The sequence below is a fragment of the Pyrus communis genome, chromosome 15 (assembly GCF_041283825.1).
Source record: "Pyrus communis isolate YQ-2024b chromosome 15, ASM4128382v1, whole genome shotgun sequence".
Lineage (NCBI taxonomy): Eukaryota > Viridiplantae > Streptophyta > Magnoliopsida > Rosales > Rosaceae > Pyrus > Pyrus communis.
This window is the reverse complement of record NC_142579.1, coordinates 14,865,316-14,873,505: the sequence shown is the minus strand read 5'-3', so window position 1 is coordinate 14,873,505 and position 8,190 is coordinate 14,865,316. Positions and strand designations below refer to the sequence as shown.

The 8,190-nt window shown below is 34.9% G+C and overlaps 1 long non-coding RNA gene across 1 annotated transcript; it reads left to right on the top strand.

Annotated features, from left to right (window-relative positions):
* Nucleotides 1–2,590: 2,590 nt before the first annotated feature.
* Nucleotides 2,591–4,704, top strand: LOC148690562 (uncharacterized). The gene is made up of 3 exons (XR_015956181.1): nt 2,591–3,337; nt 3,555–3,636; nt 4,508–4,704. It is a non-coding gene; the product is annotated as an uncharacterized LOC148690562 (long non-coding RNA).
* Nucleotides 4,705–8,190: the final 3,486 nt, after the last annotated feature.

The following is an 8,190-nucleotide window of genomic DNA, read 5'->3' as shown; positions in this document are numbered from 1 at the left end:
AGTAAGGTATGGTGTTTAGTTCCAAGTTTATACATCAATGACTTATGGAATAAATGAGTTGTTTGTAAGGTGAATTAATACTTAGAAGTTAAATCAGGGTTTGCATATCGTCGACATATACAATCGCTGCAACCCACGTTTCAAAGGCAGATAACATATGACTTTTTGTGGGATCTTAGTAGTTCTATACTAAGGTGTCATTTTGAACCTTGACTCATTACATACAGGGCATTTATCCAATGCTTTATTATCTATATAGAATAAAATACAATTATTTTTGCAAGTGTGAATTTTTTCATAACCCAATATGAGACCATTCAACACCTTTTGCGCGTTTCTATGGTCTTTCGGCAAACAATTGTCCTTTGGCAACATTCTCGTTATTAACGACAATGAGTATTATGCTTTCCACATGCACAGTTAAGTAGTGATTGATATACGTAATAAGACTTTATAAACTATCATTGTAACCTTATATACATAACAGTTATGTTTTAATTGTATCACTATACCAATAGGTTGCCATTAAAGTTTCGTATTAAGGTGAAAAGCAGCTCGTTGCTCAATCTCCAATTCTGTGCATACCATGTGTAGGAAATGTACATATAATGTGCATTCCGTGTGCATATCATGTATATGGTGCGTATTTACATATTTGATACTCTTCGCATTAACGTAGTTTAGGACATGGTAGGCGCTAAAGATAACAAGGATACATAGTCCTAATGTTTATTTTCATATAATAGTTTGCAAATACATTGCACTACTACATTACATCTAAGCCTTCAAATTAAGTCTACCATAGCTATTAAGCATAAAGCTCACCAAACAATCACCGATACTAAATTTTATTAAACGGTGAGACCTTCTTCACTGTCAAAGAATCCCATTGTGGTTTATAGGGTTCTTTTCCCTTCGCTATCTGACGAAAATCCTCAACCCCTTGTTGTGTTCTTCATTCATTTCGGTCTTTCCCCCTTAAGAACGCTCGTACGACTAATATGGCTGCGACGCTTCTGCTACAATTTAAAATTTAGGGACAGGTCCTTTCTTGAGACGTGTTAGCCTTCATTTTCTACTTGTTTTCACGGTAAAGCACGTCGTTGGCTTTACCGTTAAGGTCTACAAGCTCTTTTTCTGCCTTCATTAGCTTATGGTTTTAATACTCAGCGGCATCCATCTCATAATTGAGTCTCCCACAGACCTGATCTGTACTTTTCAACAATGTCTCTGAGTCGATAGAGCTAAACGATGATGTAGGATTTGCCTGTTTCATGTCTAAACTTTGACATTTGGTGTTGTGAATTCTTTTGGCTATCTAAGAATTGGAATGGCTTTTTGGTATGGGTATAATTGTTATGGAAAATAAGTGTGAGAAGCCTATTTATACAACTGTATCATTGATATGGAAGAAAACCATTGGGTAAAAGAGGGTTGCATGTGACGTACAAAAGCTATAGGAATCCTAACACTTCTTTTGTGTCCTTCCTGCTACTTCATTTTCAACACATAGGTTAGTCTGTTATCAAATCTCACACCCCCTACTTCATTTCCAACATATAATATAATACTATCGGTTAGGGAAATTGATCAGTGGCGAAACAACATGGATGGAAAGGTTGGTCCATGCCCATCCTACAATTTTTGTAATATATATTAATGGTGTGCAAGTATCAACAATATTAAGCATCATGTCGATGAGTATAGTTTGTTAGTTTCAACAACGCATGGGTTCGAAACTTGATAGTTTTTACATCTTTTTTTTTTTTTTTTCCTAAACCCAGCCTTATGTTTTACCATATAAATTTCTTTTCCTTTTTGATTCTATACAATTTAGAGGAAGATCTAATGGATCCCTAGATCTAATTATGTTCAAAGAAAATGTCATAGTAATATAGTTTTGAGTCATGACTTTAATGTTTTATTCTAATTTAATGCGATAATTTTTTTTATTTTTATTAAAGCTCGTAAACAAGTTTTATTCTTATGATATAATCGATTCAATACTAATTTTTCATATATACTTTAAAACTCCATCTCTCCTATTTGAGTAAAATTGACCACCCTAATGTGTCATAGAAATCCATAAGTAACTCTATGGCCAAGGAGTTTGTTACATATCATGTGCATAACATGTGCATTATCATGTACATATAATTCATGTATCTGTGTTCGAATATGATTATGATAACATGATTTTGTATGCATAACTAACAGGGATTTGTATATATACCTAACAATTGGCCATTACTCTGGAATACTGATCTTATAATTCATGTATTTGTGTTGGAATACGATTATGAAAACATGACTTTCACAATATGTGTAATCATGTGTGAACGTACATCGTAACTTTGGTGTACTAATATAAATATTATTGTAGTGAAATAGCTTAATTAATTAATAAAGAAAAAATAAAACTTTTTAATTAATTAATTAATTCATTCATTGTAAAGGATATGATTGTTGGGGGTATTTGAATGGGGAAATTTGTAACTTCACCATAACAAGGTTCGTATTATAACCATTCCTTTCCAAGGTGAAATTGTTGCAAACTGTCATATCTCTTTCCCTAATTGTCCAAAAGATACAAACCATCTATTTAAGTTGGGTTTGTGTTTTGAAAACCACAACTTCTTAAAACCAAAACCATCTCTAAGCCCATACAAAGTCAAAACCACAAAATTTTCAAACCAAAGCAACAACAAAAGCACAAGGTCTTGTGCAAAAGATGAAGAAAGCCAAAACTACCTCAATGCCGATACAATCTCTTTCCGACGAACTTCTCCAAAAACTGATGAAGATTGCTTCCCGGTACCTCTTTTTAGCAAAGATGGTGTGCAAGAAGTTCAACCAAATCGTCGAAGATGACCACATATTCGAACACGTCAACATTACGGAATTTGAAGGCTTCAAACCCCTTACTTCATGGACCAATAAGGAAGATGTCTCCAAGTTCTTGAAATGATGTAGGGAGTGCGGTAATTCCTACGCCTTGTACATGCTAGGGATGACATACTTCTTCCAAGACAATAAAAAAGAAGTCAGAATTGAGGCTATGAAGATGGCGATCTCAAAGGATCATGAAATAGCAACATACGTCTACGGTTTCATCTTGTTGTCATCTTGGTGCTTACGTTAACAAATAAGTAAAAAAGGGAAAGTTTATTGCTCTAGAAAACCCTCTTTCTTGCTGCTTTCTTCTTCAACCGAGGGAGATGAAGAGGTTCCTCTCTTTTAGCTCTTGCCAAAATTTTAGGAGGAGGAACTTAGTTATCTTTTCCTTTGCTTGTGAAGATTTGGACTGGTCAGATTCCTTCCTTCGTCTCCATTAGAGGTATCTATTTCTTGCATTGAAATTTATTTGTTATTTGGTTAATAAACCTTTGAATTAGATTTGGTGGGAGTAGGAAAATTGAAAGTATCATTTTTCATGTTATAGTTTTAAAGATGAGCACTAAGTGCTTGATTAAAGTTCCCAATTAACCTTGAATTAGGGTCAGTTTGTCTGGTATTTTGAACAACCAGTGAGTGATGATTTTTCTTACTCATAGATAAGGAAGAGAAGGATATCAGGTGACTACGGAGCAGATCGACAAACACCATGGGAGTTGAACATCAACAAATTTTGTTGAGGTAGGTGTGTTTTAATATAAAATATATTTGGTTTTTATTTGGATTTTTTCCTTTTGGTTTGATGAAGGAATTGTTGGCGTTCTAGCTCCATTTCGAGCTTACTAAAATGCTGTTCCGTTTTCGACTACGTGAAAGAAATGAAGCAGATGTTTCAATATGGTTTGATTCTAATGACTCTAATTTTCTTTCTACAACTATGGTGTGTTTAAAGTAAAAAGGTTTTTTATGTTTTTGATGTGCATGCCTTTTATTTTACTCATTATGAAATTTTGAAGCATGTTGAGATGAATGTTTGATTGTGAAAGTAGATGGAAAGTAGTATAATACATGTGCAATGAGAATGTTGAGAAATGTATGAATGGGTACAATGATCCGTGAAATTGTTAGATAATGGGCACAATGACCCAATGTTCCCCGAGGGAAGCTCCATGTGGGGGTTGCGAGAATGAGTTATCAATGTTATAAATATGTGTGATATGTATATTGGCTAGGTATACTACGATTCTTTTCAATCCGCTAGTCACTTGTTTGGGATAAAAGAAAATGTTTGTGATTAATTGTGCTATATTTCTTTAAATGATAATGGCTCCATAGTTCTTAAAACAAAAGAAATGCTTTTGAACAATGGTGTATCGTGTTGTTATCAAAGCTACTAGTGCTCTGAAAGTTCGGTTTTTCTACTGTATGTTTATTTCCCAGCATTTTTAGAACATATCTTCGTTGTTGAATCACATAGTAGTGGATGTGAATGTTTCTTAATTGCTTTTATCATTTTTCGGCATGCACCAAGAATTTAAATGACTACGGACTTACCGGAAAACCCCTACTGGGCATTTTATGCTCACCTGTTTTTCTGAAAATGTATTTTCAGGTGGTATAAGGTTAACTAGCTGAGTTTTGAGTTGCAGCTCTATTGTGGACTAGTAGAAAGGAGTCCTGATGTATATATCTTTTGGGTGAGCTGTGAAAGTATTTTGTCTAGTTAGTCTTAGTCTATAAATAACCATTTTGTAGCATTGTAAATTAAGATGACATAGGCCACAATGAGTCTCCACTTACCAGGGCAATATGAACCACGTAACATTTGATCACTTGTCTTTTGGCTTTTATAATTTCTGCTCATGTTTATTTTTTCATCAAATCACCTGAACATGTTTTTCTTGTACGAAGCCTTGAAGTTTCTTTGGGGAACTCGTTAAAATCCGTGGGGCTTGATCTGTTACATTTTGAGAACCATTATGAAATTTGGTTATATTCAAACTTGTGGCCGATTATCTACTATTTATTTTCACTTTTCTTAGAATGGAATCGATTTCATTTCCAAAGACTTTTAAAGTGATTGAGGCTGCTGAAGTTTTTTTTTTTTTTTTTTTCCTGAAAAATAAACAGCAACATAACTGTCTTGGACTTAAATTTTACTGTACTTCCCGAACTCAAAAACCCATGAAATTTTTAAACAAGTTAGCGTTATATGTCTACTTTGAATCTGGAAATTTTCATACATTTTGATTTGACGAGTTATTTTTAGTGAATTTTACTGTACAGATCGTTTCTACAGTTTGTATTATAGCAAAAAGTCCTTAACTCTAATTCTTAAAGTTACCTTTGTAGTTTGGTTTAATATATTTGTTGAGTTCAAAATTTTCATTGACATAATATTTGTTTTACACTCTTAAACAATCACTTGGTTCTATTTATTTCTCTTAATTTCACATCTTGATTTTTGGGGTGTGACATATGTAATATGAAATTGGAAAAGGGAATGCGAGAGCCTTTTTCAAGCGTTAAATCGGGCTCTCAATGAAAGCACCAATTGTGGTAGTAAATTTATGCCGGCTTCAGTCTTGATGAAATTGTACTTACAAAACAATTAACACCTTCGATCAAGGGCCAAAGCCACACGCGCCCATGAGATAGGGGGTTTGGTAAATAGATCTCCACTGCCTAAATTAGTTTCTCTGAAAAAAGTGAGCATTTAGGGCTTGTATGCATACTAAAAAGCTTACCAGAATTTGGTGGAGATAAGGAATTCATAAGGAGGTGGCCGGCCTTGGTTTAGGGTTTTGTTCTACACGTGGCGACTTCCCCTTGGCCAAAGTGAGTCATCCATAGGATGGATAAGGAAAGAATTATTTCAAAGATATTAATTAGAAGATAATATATTGTCATGATGAAGTAAATATCCTTGATTGATTGTGATGAGGATTCCTTACTTGTTTTTGAGTTGATCTTCAATCAAGATGGTATTAAAGATAGGATTTGGTGATTAATCATATTTTTAATTCCTTTGACCTTTCCTTCATGCCATGTGCAAGGGAGCTTGGTGATGTCGTATTCAGCTGCTTAGGCCTTCGGGGATGTTGAACTGCAAATGGGAATATTTGCATGCCCTACCCATTTAATGAGGGCATTCTTGTCTTATTCGAAAAAAAATTCACGTGTCGTCTCAATGATTTTTAGATTATTTTTGGCTCCACAATGTATACCTCCACCTCTATATAGCTGAATAAAATTAGACATAGAAACGTGAGAGTTTATTATTTTGTTATTGTAGTTTTGACCTAATTGATGTGTATTCTTGAAATACCCATTGTACCCTTTGGAATAAAAAGGCACTAGTACCCTTTGTCTAAATAAATTTAGGAAATGAGAGGAGATCATATTTCTATACCATATTAGTGTAGTTTATAATGCGGCAAGTTATGTGGTACACAAATGTGATACAATTATGTGATATCTCTAGCATTCCTCATAAAAATATTAGTAGACTTGATGAAACTAATCTTCAATTTTGGGCTAATTTAAATAAAAGGTTATTTAGCTAAAGGTCAATAAAATCTATACTAATTAGTCATAATTTAATGGTCAATTTTATTTTTTGTTGACATAATCAATGAAATATTTATAATAATTATGCATAGTTCAATGAAATATACCACATGGATTGAAGCTAGTTAGAAGATAATTGTTATACCATTCTCTCTTCACTTATCCATTTCCTTACCTCCTCCCCTCTCTCGTCGTTATCCACTCCTTTCTCTCCCGATTTTCTATGTCTCTCACTCCCCTTCTCTCTCCTCACCCTCTTATGTTTATCTCTCATCTCCCTGCCTCTCTATCTCTCTTGTTCTCTCCTCCGTCAAACCCAACCTCCGCTCACGGACATTGGGGTTTATCTGCTTCTCATTTCTGCATCCATTTTTTATTCTTCAAGTCTGAAGTGTTTTTTTGGTTAAATAGCTTTGAAAAGCTTTAGTATGATTGAGCACGTGTCAAGCTTTGTTACATGCATAGCAGGGGTGTGGTGATTGCATTGGGGAGGTGCGTAATGGGGTGGGTGCGTAATGGATTATGGGGTGAGTATTGAACAAACAGATCAGGTTTTCTTTTTTCCTTTTTTTTAATTCAAACTTGTGTTTATTTGTAGAAATTATAGCTATTATTCAATTCTGCAAATATGTTGCAACCCTAACGCGATGGAGCTCGGATTGCCCCGACAAACCAATCACCGATTTGATTAATTTTTTTAAATGGTAGAGACGATGGGGTTTGATTCGATTACTTCGGTGAATAAATATGTTATTGAAAGATTAAACTTCGGTCCAAGCCATCACTGAGAGGAAAGTTGGTCCAGCTAAGTAGAGGAAGCTTGCTAAGAGAAAGACGGTGAACTGAGAGAGCACAGAGTTCTACAGTCTTGCAAATTTAGAATCAGGAAACAAATACTGCGTTGCAGTGTTAAATCTAAGGGTAAATTACACAAAATTACCGCAACTATAGGTCGTATCATAATCTCATATCTTATCTTTTAAACATTACAATGTCATACATCAACTTAAGAATTTATTGCAATATTAGACCTTCGTTAAATTTTCCGTTAGTTTATCTGTTAAATGCTAACCTGACAGGTGAAGGTGCCTACTCTCTTACCCAACTAGTTTTTTTTTTTTTTTTTTTTTATAAATCAAGTACGATATTCATTTCATAAGGGAATCAACGTACAAACACTGGGAAAGGGTGCTAACAATGGGTCTCAACAAAAACCTTCCCGGGTAAAACCCGAATGAAGGGAAAAAGAATGTCTCGCACCAACTAAATTAAGAATGAACATTATCCTTCAAAATAAGATTAGAAATTACATCAGGAGGTTCTTCAAACCACGAAACTGGCTATGGTAGAGTAAGACTACGGCGAGCCAATCTGTGTGCCACTTCATTGGCACCATGTCGTACAAAATTAGCTTTCCATTGTTGGATAGGTTGTAGAAGCCTATGTGTGTCAGTTAATATATGGCCAAGGGGACCATAATTAACCTCCATGTTATTTTGTATAGCAGCTATTACCATCAAGGCGTCTCCTTCCAACATTACTTTCTGATTACGCCATCTCTGAAGAAATAAGGCAGCCTCCTGAGCCGCTGCAACTTCAGCCATTAGAGCTGACGTAATCCCTACCATTTGCATCACCAGGGCAGCAATAAACTCCCCACCTGCGTCTCAGATAATCAGTCTATCTCCTCCTTTATTGTTCAGCTCATCCCATGCCCCATCAAAA